Genomic DNA, 16,349 nt, shown 5'->3' on the forward strand with positions numbered 1-16,349 from the left:
GCTGCTGCCGCTACCTCTCCTCCTCCTCCTCCTCCTCCTCCTCCTCCTCCTCTTCTTCTTCTTCTTCTTCTTCTTCTTCTTCTAATGCTTTGTGTTTCATTAAACATGTTTTCACATTTATATTTTACAGCTCTTAGGAAGACCATTACACTACTGAGAAATGTTGCATAGCAGCAGAGAATCAATCTAGTTTAATGTATCAATGTGTAGAAATACACAGTAAGAGAGTCTTCACCAAACAACTGTTCAATCAAGTTAAGAAATACAAGCCAAAGGAGGGGCGTGGAGGGAACCTTCCACTACTGAGAATTTTAATTCTTCTCTTATTGGTCTTATTGAGAGAGAACGCTGCATCTGTCCACCCCCACCATCCGCCATTCCTCTTTTGGTTAAAACTGTAACCACACTTCCTGCTATGGCAATCATGTGCTGCAACATTATACTTTCCTTTAAAAGAGATCACTCATACAGGTTACAAGAGGAAGCATGAGGCAGAAAATAGGCACAGTCATCATTCTGTACAAGCGATGGAATGCTGTAGACTCAGGGCTGCCATTTATTGTGAGGCATAATTTGCAATGTCCTTTTTCACGTGCCCTAATAATAAATGAAAAGTCTTAATTTTTTGACTTGTCAGTATGCCAAGATTAATTAATTGTCAGACACAAACCATGCACAGACATGCTTGTGTACATGCACACACGTTACACCGCTCATCTTAATGCACTGTCAGCCTAATGTGGGATTTCTCAGATGATGGTTGCTCAGTGTATACATCCATTTTCCCCCATGGCGTTCCTGGCCATGCTATAACTGTGGTAGACACCAAACAATAAAAGGCTGAGAAGTGGTTGCTTGGAAGGGTTTCCTGGTTATTTTTTTTCATTCATGAAAAGGTTTACCACCCTGTTGGAAAACATGGGCTCACAGTTTGCATGATGTAATGTTTATTTTCTGCAGAATGGCCATGCAATAGGCATGGGTTCTTAGTAACACCAGTGTTGTGTATATTTTATGCATAAGTAGAAAGGTTTTTTTTGTCAATTCCAGAAGAGTTTTTAATGGGGTGGGGAAGTTGATACTTTTTGTCAACTGTTGAGCCTTAAATGCTTTCAGTTCAGCACTGTTTTATTTTTAAAATTGGTCAAATTGTTGATTTAATTTTCCCCCCAAAAAATATGATTGATTTATACTACTCTATGCTGTGAACAACCATGAGTCCTATATAGGGAGAAATGTGCAGCAGTGGAAACTGTATGGGCTGTATTATTCAGTCTGTTTTGTTGATGAACTGGAGTGACAAAGATTGGGTTTCTCTTTTATGTGTTCCTTCTCTAAGGTAAATTGAGCATTGGGTATATAATACTAGCTGGCCAGACAGGGCTAGCACAAGATATTTTAGTGAGTTGAAAGATAAAATTATGCTGATTCCTCATTGATTGGATTCCTAGTTTAATGTTGGCAGTGGAATAGACCAATCTCACTTGAGTGCAGTTTTAGAGAATAGTACAGTCTATGTGGAATGCACAGTTTTGACCACCCAACAAAGTGGAATGGCTATGGAGCTCAGAAGAAATAGCCCATGATCTTCCATTGTTGCATTTGGAACTGATACCTGAAGCAGTTCCTGGAAGTGCCTAGTAGCAGAGCCTGTTAGGTGTGGAAGTCCTTCTTTGTCTCTCATCTGTAGTTAATTAAAACCCATTCGCCACTTTTGGAGATGTTTTTTCTGTGGTTCAAAGGATTCTAGGGGTATGCCTGGTACTGTTAAGTCATAGTACTATTAAGTCATGTTGGTTGGTAACTGCTACTCTACATATCAATCTGCCTTATATTGATTCAGGCCATTGGGCCATTTAGCCTAGTCTTGTTCTTTGGAGTGGCTCTTTGAAGTTCCAGGCAAAGATTTTTTTTCCTACACCTGCAGCAACCAGAGATGCCAGGGAATAAAACTGCAACCCAATAGATGCAAAGGGTCATTTCCTTTGTGATAAATTCAGTAATTATCACCTGTGTGATAAATTCAGCAAAATGTGTTTTATAATGTTGCTTCTTAGGGACGTTTGATGTCGAGGTCTCACAACTGTTTCAGAACTTGCCTTTTGTCTGAAAACATTAAACACAACAGGGTTGAGAACTAATTTAGTATATCTTGTCTGGTGCTATAATAAAGCTTCTCTGTAGCTTTAACATGTGATGGTGGCTAAATATATAGAAATGTCTCTGTCGTTAAATGATCAGTCCATTTCAGCATTGATGCTGAAGATTTCTTTCAAGTCAGACAAATGGCCTTTTTAAAAAAGAAAAGAAAAGAGAATTTAGTCTCTGTGTACTGTACTAAGCTGAAGATTCAGAAGGAGTGGTTGGTATTAAAATATTGCGCCTGCTTTGTTATATGAAGGACTGAATCACTGAATGGGGGACAGGATTAGCCCTTCAACTAACCCTCTACTAAACTTGTACTTAAAAAACCCTACTATCCCTCCCCTTTTACAAATGTACACTTGATTAAAAAAGGGCAACAACACTCAACAAGCCGACCCTCCTTTAAACACTCAGCAGCCAATGGCACTGTCTAAATAGCTCACATGAAATGGATGCATAATGCCATTGCAATCTGGAATATTGTTTAAATACCGTAAAAAAATCTCTGCTCATTTATTCTGTCTGAGCTCTATAGAGAAAAATGGTGTAGCAAAGCTTGCAGTAGCAGGTGGGACCACTTTCATATCGGTATAAAATGAAAACTCTGTGTTTGTGTGCATATGTGTGTGTGTATCACTTCTATTCGTTCTTTTTAATCTTTAAATAAGACGATTGGTAGCCTGTTGGCAAGAAAATAGGCCCTGCATTTTTATTCAAAGTTATACAAGGATGATAGTTGGATTTTGTGGCAGGAGGCAAGCCGTTGCTTTTCAGAAAGTGCCGTCAGGGGAAGATTTTTCTGAGTTACCTGCTGGGTCCAAGCTCTTTTATGTTGTTGTTGTGACAGGTAGATTTATAAGGCTTGAAATTTGTACAAATCAGTTGTCATTCAGTGCAAGCTGTCAATGTGTCAAACTGTCATGCCTGCTGCGAGGGGATGCCTGAGGGGGTGTACAAGGGGGCAACCATGGAGAAAGGAAATGAGTTCAAACAGACCTGAAATGGAGCTCACTTCTCTGGTTTTTTCTGCCCCTGTAGAGCTGGCATTGATTTTCCTTGATGTTGAGCAACAGCAAACCTTAAATGACATGTTGTTAGCAATCTAAAGTTGCAGTTTATTGTCTGTTAAATGGCAGCAAATCATGCAGAAGAGAATACTGTGTATGTGTGTGTGTTTTGAATTGTGCTGCATGTTTTAGCAGCATCCTGTTCATGTCACTTTTCTCTGGCCTGGCTGGTTCCTAACTGGAGACCTGCTGCCTCTGTGTTGATGAGCACCACTTTCCTGTAGCATTTTGCGAACACAGCATGAAGGAGGAAAATATTGCTGGCTTCTTTTCTCAAGTGAATTGATGTTTGATAAACCAAGGACTTAAAAAAAAAATCACCCCCTCCCCACAGTATTTGTATGCTATTGTCTTTGATGACCAGATCATAATTTTCAGTTATGAAGAAAATATTGGAACTCAAATGTCTGAAATAAGATACTGTAGTAGTTTGGGCCATAGGACATCTGGCTTGTTATTAATGCAGTCTTTCACCTCGTCATTCATTTAACTGATAACTTTTTTGGTTTCAATAAAAGCATTTCAGTGCATCTTCTGATGTAGCCGCTTGCCTATGATGGCTACTGCATAATAAATTTGTTAATCCTTTAAGGTGTCAGAAGACAATTTTTCTGCCACAAATGAACATGACTGCTCTTTAAATCAGAGCTGACTTTGATTCAGAGTTGGTGGATGGTACTTTAAAATACTGTATTCATACAGCTACTTCATAAATTCTGTTCTGTTAATGATAACTCAGAGTCTTTGATTAAGATGCACACAATTTGGGCTTTTTCCCTCTTACTCTTTTATATAGATGTTTAGCTGGGCTGCATGCAAGCAATGGCTTTCAAAGGTTGCAGACCCACCTGGGAATAATTTGTGCACAATTTGCACCCCCCCCCCCAATTTCCTAATTCATGTATGTTTTATCAAGGGATTACATTATTCAATGTTTGCCAGATACTGAGTGAAATTATCATTAGCTTAAGTTACAAACACAGTCTCTTGAGGAATGTTGCATTTTAAACAAGATTGACCTGGCTGCTGTCCTGACTTCATATTCTCTTCACATCTGGACCAGTTGTCCTGCTTATAATTAGTCATATGATTTTCCCCATCAGTTTTGGCAAGCTGAGTTTGATTCTCCACTTTTCATGTGATCTTGGGAAGAAACCAGAAAAAAAAAAAAGTAGAACTGTGGATGGAGACAGAAAGTGGGAAGGTGACATTTGAATACCGATCAACAGCAAGAAGTTAAAAAAAATTAATCAAAGATTTCCATGCATCCATTACCAGCTGGCATTCATGGCCTCTGAGCCGTTGAGCTAAAAAGTCTACAGAGAGGTACACAGCACAGCTGAGTTTGTCTTGTAAAAACACAGCTGTCCAAAACATGACAGCTACAGCATTAGCAGGGCCATTAAGAGGTGTAGAACATTTCCAGGGAAATGATTTGAAAAATGACAATGCTGGCTCCTTGTGCAATATTAATTATACCCTGTGCTTATGGCAAGTAAGCTAAAATAGTTGGCAAGAAAGACAAAATGAGGTGTCTTGTATCTGGAAGTCAGTTGGATCATTCATTGCACAGGCATCTCTCTCTCTCTCATAAAGACACTAGCATTAATGAATAAGAAGGTGTTCCTTTGTTAAACATTCTTGGGCCATATATGTGAGAGTGCTTCAAAACAGGATTCTTAAAATGCAAGGTCAGTCTCTTTGTAATGTATTTGGTGTGAGAGATATAACCTATTCTTGGAGCATTCCCCACTCCCATTTGAGTGAAACATTATCGATTTAGTGTCCTCAACATGTTTTCAGCAATGGCTCTAAGTACTTATTGAGCCTGAAGGTACTTTGTTACTGTTATGCTTACACTCTTTTTGCTGTGCTTTTTATCCTGTTGGTAGATTTGGTAAGCCCTTCTCTGTATTTTGGGATTTTCTTGCTTACACATACCACTGTAGTATGTGTGAATATATTGCTTCTACCGAAAGGATATGAGTGAGCTTTTACAACTGAGTCAATTGGAGATTATCACACGGGAGGAAAGCGTACTTCTTCCGTGCTTAAATCATATTAATCGTGTGATTGTGAGCCTATCCTGTTCTTTTACCCTCTGTAAACAATAATGGCGTTTGCTTTTGCCTGAGGAAGGAGAAAATGGCGATGGCAGGATAGGGAGTGATCTAAAGAGCTCTGGCGTTTCCTATGCTTTAATTATGTAAACAGTAATGAACCCGTCATCAGGTATTAATGGAAAATCCCATTAATGCCCAATGACAGGTCCGTTACTGTTTACAGATAGTAGAAGAATGGGATAAGCACGTGGGTTCATCCCAATTGTACGATTAACACGATTTAAGCAAGCAAGCCGGTTGCTTTCCTCTCCTGTGTGATAATCTCCATTGTTTTAACTTTGTTTCTGTTGCATTTGGAAACATGGAACTTAAACAGACCTTACCATAGATTCTCACTCTAAGAAAATCTGAACCTAACTTTCAAATAAAACATTAAATGCACAGCCAAACTATTGTAGGGCCTGAACAGACAGGCCAAAATAAAGCTGCTTTGGGTCACTTTGAGGTATGATGTTTAAATGATGCATGTGTCCTAAGAGGCTGGAAGCCATGCCAAAGCTACGCTCCAGTCTTAAGGACTAGAGCGCAGCTTCTGGTGTCTTAAGATACATGTGTAATTTAAACAGCATACCTCCAAAGGGACTCGAAGCAGCTTTATTTTGGTCTGTCTGTTTGGGTCCATAGTTATACAGGAAAAGACAACATCTTACCTGTAAGCAGGTAAAAGCCCTGCTTACATTGCCAAAAGAGAGTACTACATTGCATGCTGTGGCAGAACATACTGGATAAGTCAGGATTCCATGAATCTTCTTTGCCATTTGTATACAACCACTGATTTTTTTTCTTAAGTGGAAGTTGGAATTCCTGTTATCACTGATTTTATGCCAGGCGTAGAAGAGCAGTGCAATGTCAACAACCGACATGATGATACGTAGCTGATAGATTTTTCTTATTATGTTACATTTTACATTTTAGTTGTATAAATAAAACTATATTAAAAATAAATAAATAAATAAATAAATAAATAAAATTGATGAATTACGTTAAAAGTGGTTTCAAATCATTGGCTCATATCAGTTGATACAAAAACAAAAGAAGCAGGTTTCCAAAATGCTGAGAGAAAAAACTAGTGTTTTGTACCAATAGTATTTTCAATAGAGTAAAAGTCACTGTTACAGTGAGCCCTTCTTATACACAGAGTTTTTATACATGGATTCCAGCATCCAAGGTTTGAAAATGTTCAAAAAAGTATAAATTTATAAGTATAAATTTCAAATATCAAACCATAATTTTCCATTTTTTATAAGGGACACCATTTTGCTATGTCATTATATTTAATGGGACTTGAGCATCCACAGATTTTGTTATCCATGGGGGATCTTGGAACCAAACCCCAGCGTATAACAAGGGTCCACTGTATGTACCTTTTGTCTTGTAAATGGAACAATACAAAAAAAATAAGAGGAAAGTGTTCCACTGAAATAGAGAAGCATTAGCACTGATCTAAAACTCTGTGAAAAATTCATGGAGTCACGGTACGTCAATAGGTGACTTGAAGGTACATATGCATGCACACACACATCAGTGTATATGGATAGAGTTGTCTTGCTGAGTAAAAGCAGAGGGCCAATTAGATCAATATTTTGTTACCACAGTGGCCAACATGCAGGAGAGGATAAGTGGAACATAAGCAGAATAGCACCCCTCCACTGTACTGAGAAACTTATATACTGTACCAGCTATGATACTGTAGGTGGAACACAGAAATTATGTCGGACAGTAGCCATTGATAACCTTGTTTTTCACAGAACTTTTGTAATTAAAATGATTCAAATTGGCATCCATCTTGGACACCTGTAATGAATATTACATTTTAACTCTGCACTGTGTGGATTATGTCCTTTGCATAAACATCTGTAAAATTAAACCTGTAGTATTTTCAATCATCTTGATGACAGCAACAAACAACTACTACTAGATAGAAGAAAAGGAGCAAAGCTATATCAATATTATGTGTCTCACACACTAGGCAATATGAAATAAATGAGAAGAACCGTAGAATATGGATATAAAATAAAAAGTAGGTATCAGTAAGACTCGGTGGGGGCTTTCCCACTTGGCAGATAAAACGGATTATATTGGCATGATTCTGATTCAGATTATGTTCCGGGAATAATTCGATTTTTTTCCATCGTTTCCATTACCAAAAGGGGCAAATTACCTCAATTCATTTAGACCCTGTTTTCATTCCCATTTATTTTAAATCGCTTTATTTTAAAGCGGATTAACTTGCTCCCCGTTTTCATTTGTATCCACAAGCTGTCAATCAAGTGCGTAGGCTTCAGATATCACAAGTCTAGGGTTTTTTATTTTTAGGGCAGCCAGTGAAAATTGGCTGCATCCAAGGCTCTTCTGTTGTGTCTCCCCAGACTAAAAGGAGGCTTGGCAAATTGGTTCAAGGAGGAGAAGGCAGCGGGCTTCATTATTGGGGAGAGAATCTTTGGGGAAGAGAGAAGATAAGGCTCGATCCCTCCCTCAGATCCTTGGGCATCCAGGCTCTCCATTCCCCATAATCGCTTTGGCTCCCCCATTGCTCCCTGGGCTGTCTGGGGGGCGATCAAGCAGGGATGTCCTGCAAAGCCCATCTGCTGCTTAGCCGCTCGGGCAGAGATGAAAAAAGAAAAAAGAATAGTTAAAAATTGGGTTCAATGCCTCTCCTCACACATTGGTCTATGAATGAGGAGCAGAGGGGAGGTAAAGGCTATGCAAATGGAAGAACATGGTGCCGGCGATGCAGAAAGAGAACAAAGAGGGTGACACCTCCAGGCCAGCTCCTTGAGCGCTGCTCCTCCCATCTCCAGGTTCACGCATCAGACACCCTTGTCATTCCCATTCGGTACAGCGAATCGTACCCCGCTTTCAAAAATAACCTGCATTATAACCTACTACAGTCGGCCCTTCTTATACACGGATTTTTTATACACGGATTTAAGCATACACGGTTTGAAAATGTTCCAAAAAAGTATAAATTTACCTTGATTTTCCATTTTTTATAAGGGACACCATTTTACTATGTCATTATATTCAATGGGACTTGAGCATACACGGATTTTGTTATACACGGGAGATCTTGGAACCAAACCCCAACGTATAACAAGGGTCCACTGTATTTTAAAAACCGGTTTATAGGCATCTAATTCGAATTATACAATATAATTCGATTTTGAATCGAATCGCAGTGAAAACGATTCCGGGGCATTGAGGAACTAATTTGGGCATCAGTGGGAGTGACACCTCTTAATTCGCTTCATGATCCACTTTATAGGCAAGTGGGAACGCGACCTGAGTGCAAAATACAATGGTTAGCCCAAATAGAATAGATCTATTCAGTCATTGTGAATTATGCAAGTATTGATTTACCAAAACTGTCTGATTCCTTTGCCAATTGGAAACCATTCAGTTTCTCCATATTCTGTTTTAATAGCCTCTTGTCCTTAGTACAGATTTCCCAGCAGGAATATACAGCTATAGTGGCATTCCCATATCTTGAAGAGCCACTCATAACTTTTCATGATCTATGCAGTCAAATGCTTTGCTTTAGTCTGTAAAGCTCATGCTGATTTTTTTTTTTTCTGGGAAGTCCTTGGTACACTCCAGTATCCATTGTATATTTGAGATGTGATCCCTAGTGTCTCTTCCTTTCCTGAACCCTGCTTGCACTTCTGGGATTTCTCTCTCCAAGTATGATTGGAGTCTATGCTGTAAAATTATAATCCTGAGTTTTATTCTACTCTTTGAGCGGTGATGATGAAGCTGTTGTGATTTTTTCTAAGTGAACAGGATTAATTTGTATTGATATAGGTGCATTTCTTTAAATTCCAAATTATGAGACAGTAACATAAATATATATGTTATCCAGTGCCATATCTGCTTGTAGTTGACATGTGTATAGGAAACCAGTGTGTGTGTGTGTGTGTGTGTGTGTGTGTGTGTGTGTGTGTATGTGAAAGTGGATGTTATTGTTGCTTATCAGCATGTACTAATTTCTTTTCTTTTTTAAAATACATGCCGCTATAAAACTATACATGTTCTACAAATGAAGCTGGTGAGGTTAACATACTAGCTAATAATGCAGTTCAGCATCTTTCAGGAATCCTGTTGCTTCTGGGTTTCTGGGCCTTTTAGAAGTGATACTCTAATTTGTTTGGTTGCCATAGGAAAATCCTGCAGTAGGTTTGTCTTTAGCACTGTTGAGTAATGCTTTCCCCCTCCATATCCTCCAGATCCAATATATCATGCTGTTACCTGCCTTGATCCTGTAGTTAAATTACCCTGTATAAACAATTCTTTGTAATTCCTTCCAGTGAAAAATGTGGTGTGCTCCTGATAAAAAAGAAAATAGACCTGAAAATGAGAGGTCACCAGCAGGTCAAAATGGTTAGTGGAAAGATCTTGCCAAGTTTCAGGACATGAAATGCTGAGATGCTGCCTAAGATGGACTTGACTTCCCTATGTCTCATAGAGTATTTTAAGAAATCATTTTTTTAAGTAAGGTGTGCATGGCGTGTATATATGTGTGCAATTTAAATAGCTATTTAAATAGTGCAACTTATTATCTGATACTCCTTTCCTGAAGATACAGTGCATGAGAAATAATACTTTGCCCAAAATGCAAAGTGCAGAGAAAACATCTTAAAATTTTAGTAAGTGGCAAATTAGAGACTGCTCCCCCCTCCCAATTTTCCAGGGCTGAAACAACCTCACCCCCACTTTTTTTTTACCTTGTTTATCTTGAAAACACACTTTAATGCCTGTGGTGTTTCTGTTAACCTCCTTGAACTCTTGTGATTTCATTCATGTGATTTGTTGTTGAATGACCTTTCAAGGATTTCACAAAACATGACCTTTTTCTTGTCAAACATTCAAGGGTTTGTCAAGTGAAGCTGTCAGGGGGACAATGCTTGTTTTGCTCATTATAACTGGTGTGCTTCCAACATCCTTGAAAATGCAGATAATTTTATTTTCTATGGAAGAATGTGTGCTCATTGTTTGGAGCAAGAAACAGGTTTGTGATGCAGAATGCCACATATATGCGTGTAACGCACACAATGATTTTTTAGTTCCAGCAGTTAGAAATTCTCTAAGGTAGTTTGATATAGCCACTAAATTAATCTTGTGTGAGACACGTTTAGATGAAGCCATGGTCTGTTAGAGCAAGGCTGTGTTTTTTTTAAATAAATAAATTGCTGAAGCCTAGTTCTTACTGAGTTAATAGATCTATGTCTGAGTTCTTCCATTTTGTAGTTCAACATGTGGCTGAATCTTCCTCCATAAAATAATACATCTTCCTGCACATAAAAAAGACCAGCAGAATGAATTGTAGAACTATAGAGTTGGAAAAGGCAATTGAGTCCATGCTCAGCACAGGATCTCCAGAAAAAGCTGGTAGATGTGCAGCCTCTTTTTGAAGATGTCTAAAGCAGGAGACCCCACCACTTCTCTAGGCAATGGATTCCATTGCTGAACCACTCTTACTCTCAAGAGGTTCCTAATAATGTTCAGTTGAAATTTGCTCTCTTATAACTTTAAATCATTAGATCTGGTCCTATCCTCTGAGACGGCAGAGGACAGGCCTGCCCCTTTTCTCCATAATAACCCTTGAGATATTTAAAGAGTGTGGTCATCTCTCTCTCTCTCTCTCTCTCTCTCTCACACACACACACACACACACACACACACACACACACACACACCAGTCTTCTCTTCCCTAAGCTGAACATGCCCAAGCTCCTTCAATAATAATGATAATAAAAAATAATAAAATGTATTTATATCCTCCCCCCCTACGTGATGCAATCGGGGGGGGGGGGGCTTTCGACATTAAAAATATACATTCCATATCATTAATCCCACCCCCTTTTAAGATGCAATTAAACAATGTAGAATATAAAACATAGATGAAAATAATGGTAATAATAAAGCAATAAAAAGAAAACAGTGATTGCACCAAAAAAACCCAGAGTCCAGACAAATTTGATTTTCCTTTTATTGGTGGCCGAGTATGATTCTGGAAAGGTCCTGCCGGAAGAGATCCATCTTAACAGCTTTCTTGAAGCTGTTTAAGGTGGTTATATGATGGATCTCATCCGGCAGGCCGTTCCAAAGTAGTTTGATATAGCTACCAAGTTAATCTTGTGTGAGACACTTTTAGATGAAGCCATGGTCAGTTAGAGCAAGGCTTCAACCCTTCCTCATATGTTTTGTTCTCCATATCTCTTACCATCTTCATTACCCATCTCCAGACACACTCCAGCTTGTCTATATCCTTCTTAAAATGAGGTGCCCAGAACATGATTCATGTCCATAAAACCAGAGAAAGGGAAAAATTATTGGTTTCAGTATGTTTCAGTGAGAAAATGTTTCCCTAAAAGGTGGTGAAAACACTGATACAACTTTGCAAACATTACAAACACTGGGGTGGGAAGCCATATTTTGGCTCTAATCCAATAAAGCTCTTCTGTGTGCACAGTGGGGTTTGTTTTCATTTATGCTCAATAGTGCCTTTCCCTCCGGGGAATTTTTAAAGAGCAACTTGAGATGTTGCACAAAGTATTGTTTGGCATTAGCTCTGCTGAATGAATGGAGCTTCCATTTGGCTCCTTAAACTGAGGTCACTGAATCAGGGACTTCATTACTTGCTTCCTTGCTCTACATGTGGCAATTAATTCATAAATCCTATCTCTCCCTGTAGTTAAGGCTGCAACCTTATACACACTTAACTGGGAGTAAGCCTACTAAACACAGTGTGGCTTATTTCTAAATAAATGTGCATAGGATTGCACTGTTTGATACCTTATTGGAATACCAATGAACCAAAAGGAACTAAGAGATTGCATTTTTCCGCTTCCTTGTTTGCCCCAGATACTGTTGTAAAATCAATCCCCAATACAATTAATGTTTAAAATAAACTTCAAATGCTTTTTTGTTGTTCGGTATGACAATACCAGAAGATACCAATTTTGGTTTTTTAGTTCATAGTTTGTGTAATGGAATTGACTGTTTTGTAGTTTGTGTCTGTTGCAAATGAGTTAGAGAGTCAGTCAGTCAGTTATTTATTTATTTATTTATTTATTTATGTGACGTATTCTGCAATTAGAAAGGCTATAAGAGCAATTTATAAACAGTCAATAAAAATATATATCCCTGCCTGTGGACTTAACACTCTTAAAAACAACAGGGAGGATTGCTGCATTCAAACAGTGCTGTGCTCTATTGGAAAGGCTGCTGATGGTGATAATTGAGAGATGTACCTGAATGTGGTAGATGCATGTGTGTGTGTTTTTATATGAGAGCAAACAAGCCTTACTTTACTTACTTACATGTCATACGTAAACTTTTGAGGAGAGAGGATGGTAGTAGTGCAAGACATCTGCATAAATCCCTAAACAGAATTTTTTTTGAATGTGCAATTCACTTAAAAGAATCTGGGCATGTTCACACCAGACATTTATATTGGTTGTAACAGGCATACCTTGTTCCTCACGAGCTAGTTCTGTAATGAGTCCTAAAGATTTACATTTACTAGATGATAATTTCTTCTTTTTTTTTTTTTTGAAGTTACCTACAATGAAACCAGTATGTGTTGAAGGGTTAGTTATATCTCTGACCATGATATCTTTACAGTGAGATCCACACTACGCATTTCAACTAGTTTTGAAAGATTTCCAGTCATGGCTCTCGGGCAAATATTTATTGGTAGGGAGTTCTAACAGATAATATTCAGCCTGGTCTTGAAAATGGATGTCCCAGTGTTCATTTTGAGGAGTTGGTAAGAAGATATGATGGGTAAATATGCTGCGGACTAACAGCCTAGAGCTGAAGAAGAAAAGGTTTTGCTTTCTCTTCTAAGAATAATATTGCATAAAAATTTATATAATATAATAATAAAATTTTATTTTTATACCGCCCTTCCAAAGATCAGAGTAGTACTTTCAGAATGTGGGCATGCATAAGAGTTGTACAATTGTAAGTGACATGGCACATGCAGATGCTTAAATATAGTGGCTGCAAATTAATCACTGTGGAGAAACCTCTAGGAATGTTGAAGTTAATCACAGCTCTTACTCACAGTGTACTCACAGCATTATGCTTGTGGTAACATTGATGGAAGAGTTAATGTACGGTCTTGGAACACACCCCATCAATGAATTTTTCTCATTTATGCCCCAGCAAACATTTACAGTGGATGATCCTATCCCCAGCCTGCTGAAACACAAAACAACAGACTCAATAGCCGGGTAAAGGGAAATGAACAAGTTGCTTACTTGATCGTTCCATTATGAAGTGGGAAGATGGGTTGGTTGCATTGCTCAGTTAAAAAGAACAGGAGTAACAACATTAATCAAACCCTTTACTAGTATTATTAAAATCAAATTCTTATTTGATGCATAATAGTAATATGCATCCCCATTCCAGTCTCCATACTCCACTCACCAGTATTACCTAATACAGGATAGATGTCAGCATATGGTTACGATCTCTGTATTCTCTGACCAGATTTGGTTTCTGCAGAGTTCATGAGAAGATAAATTTTGTCATAGTAATACTATAGTGACTCATAAATAAATGGTTACCCTTTGGTGCTTACAGTTTTCATTAAAGCGGCCTGAGCTTTGTTATTGACACCGTAGGTTGCCTATTCAGGGAAATGCAGTAAAATTTATCAGTGTGCTTTCTACACCTAATAAATCATCCAAGCAGGGAACCATATGGCAGATAAGACCTTGAAAATGTGGCTTCAGCATGTGAACAGTCAAGTTGCTGAAATCTTGAATGATTACAGCCGGTGCATTTTCCTCTGGAATATCTTACAGTTATTATACATGCCATTCTCTTGTTCATCCTTTCTCTCTCTCTCTCCTGCTTTTTCTTTCTTTCCCTCCCTCCTCCATTTTTCTTTCATTCTTTTGTTTCTTCTCCTCCTTCTTTTTGGAAGAGCTGCTGTTTCTGGAAAAAAAAATCCACCACCCTTCTAAAGCCGATAAGACATTTTTATAATGCTTTGCTGGTAGTAGGAAAGAAGGGCAGGGAGCAGCAGAGACTGATGGGAAAGGATGATATATGTGGCGGCTGTGTCCCAACTCTCCTCTAGCCCATTGTCATTAATCATAGCTATTAGGGATTTTTTTCCCCCCAGAGCTGCCTTGTCTGCACACTGCTTCAGAAAAGCCATTGTGTTCTTTTCATGCCACAGCCCAGAGGAAAGGCGAAAAAATCCCAGCAACTATTCCTTTACTGCCACTATCACCACTATCCTGCTAGAATTTCCCCCCTCGAAGGGGAAACAAGAGCTCAGTTGGTTATTTGTACCTGTGCGTGAGCCCTTACACAGAATTGTGATGCATATTAACCCAGTAATGGCTTCCTGACTTTCTCTTTGCAGTTTAGGATTTCAGTAATTCAATACATGATCTGGAGGACTTTCCCTTCACAGTTTGCGATGAGTAGCATATTGAAGGAAGAGGCGCAATTACATTCATAAGGTGTGGATGAGGCAGTGGTTTAATGCTCTCTTTCTGTAGGAAAGGGAGAAGAAATGATGATTGTAGGATGAATGGGTGATAACTGAGGCTAAGGTCGAATGGTGTATGTCTTCTAAACTAGACTTGACAATCTGTCCATCCTTTGGCAACCACACATCTACTCCATCCCAAAACCACCTCTGGAAGGCTGGGCAGCCATTTGGAACAGGTTTTGTGCATGAAGTGGGCTGCAATACAAGGGAGAGAGGAAGAAGGTTACAGTTCTTTATTGGTATTTGACATCTAAACTACACTGTTGGATCTTGGCCTTAGTTGCTGAATCTAGTACATCTGGGATGAAAAGTGAAAAAAGTGAACATCTAGTCACATCCAATTTTGGTTTTAATAAAACAAGACACTTGGTGAAGAGAGAATGGATTTAATCAACCTTATCTTGAGCTTGGTTTTGTGTGTGTGTTTGTGTGTGTGTACATGCATGCATATGTGTATGCATGTATGTGCCTTCAAGTTGCTTGTTGACTTCTGGCAACCTCATAAATTTCATAGGGTTTCTTAAGCAAGGAATAGAATGGGTTTTACCAGTTCTTTCCTTGGAAATACAGCCTTCCTTTATTGATTTAATTCTGGTTACATGTATTTTTTACTTGTATATTACAAACCCCTTTACAATATTTTAGTATGTTTATTATTGCTTGCATAGTGTTAGGCACAACATAAATAAGGGCCCATATAGACAGGCCAAAATAAAGCTGCTTTGGGTCATTTCGGAGGTATGCTGTTTAAATGATGCATATGTCCTAAGAGTCCGGAAACCATGCCAAAGCAACGCTCCTATCCTTAGGATTGGAGCATGGCGTTGGCATGGCTTCCAGACTCTTAGGATGCATGCATCATTTTAACAGTATACCTCCAAAGTGACCCAAAGCAGCTTTATTTTGGCCTGTCTGTGCGGGGCCTAAGTGAATTTGGTTAGCTTCCCATGTTTCCTTCTCTTTTGGCTATCCTTTCCACATCTCACCTTCCCCTCCCCTCCCCTCCTATATTGTTTTACACACACACCTTCAGTAGTCTCTCATACTCACTGAGAGGTTTGGTAAGGTTAGAGTTTGGAGCGAAAAGATAAGTTTAGCGAAACATGTAGCCTTTCATGCCTGTCTGTGTCTTTCTTTTAAAAAAATCTGTTTAGAAATAAGTCTTATTGCTCAATCACTGATCTTTCCATGTCACAATTCTAGATAGGGGATGGGAGTCAGAGAGCTTGCAGTGAATCAGTTGTGCAGAAACATTTTCTGCATATGCTCAAAGGTACACAAAACATGTCTGATTAAAAAAAAACGCACCCTTGATTCACTGACTGTTTTTGTAGCATACCCTTCAACATCTCACAGATGAAGAACAGGACATGTGGCCAAGTGAGTGTGGCCAGGATGGCAAAGGTTATTAAAAAGGAAGAATAAACAGGTTTGTTTTTGTCTGAGCCTACAAGAAAGGGCAAAACTACACTTCCCTTCCTCTTGCCTCTCCAAGCTAGG

At 38.7% G+C, this 16,349-nt stretch overlaps 1 protein-coding gene across 1 annotated transcript in view; it reads left to right on the top strand.

The window, feature by feature from the left end:
* The window catches only part of LRMDA (leucine rich melanocyte differentiation associated), a 939,296-nt gene that overhangs the window by 96,364 nt on the left and 826,583 nt on the right, over window positions 1-16,349 (top strand). The window lies entirely within an intron of this gene.

Source organism: Sceloporus undulatus, chromosome 3, assembly GCF_019175285.1.
Source record: "Sceloporus undulatus isolate JIND9_A2432 ecotype Alabama chromosome 3, SceUnd_v1.1, whole genome shotgun sequence".
NCBI lineage: Eukaryota > Metazoa > Chordata > Lepidosauria > Squamata > Phrynosomatidae > Sceloporus > Sceloporus undulatus.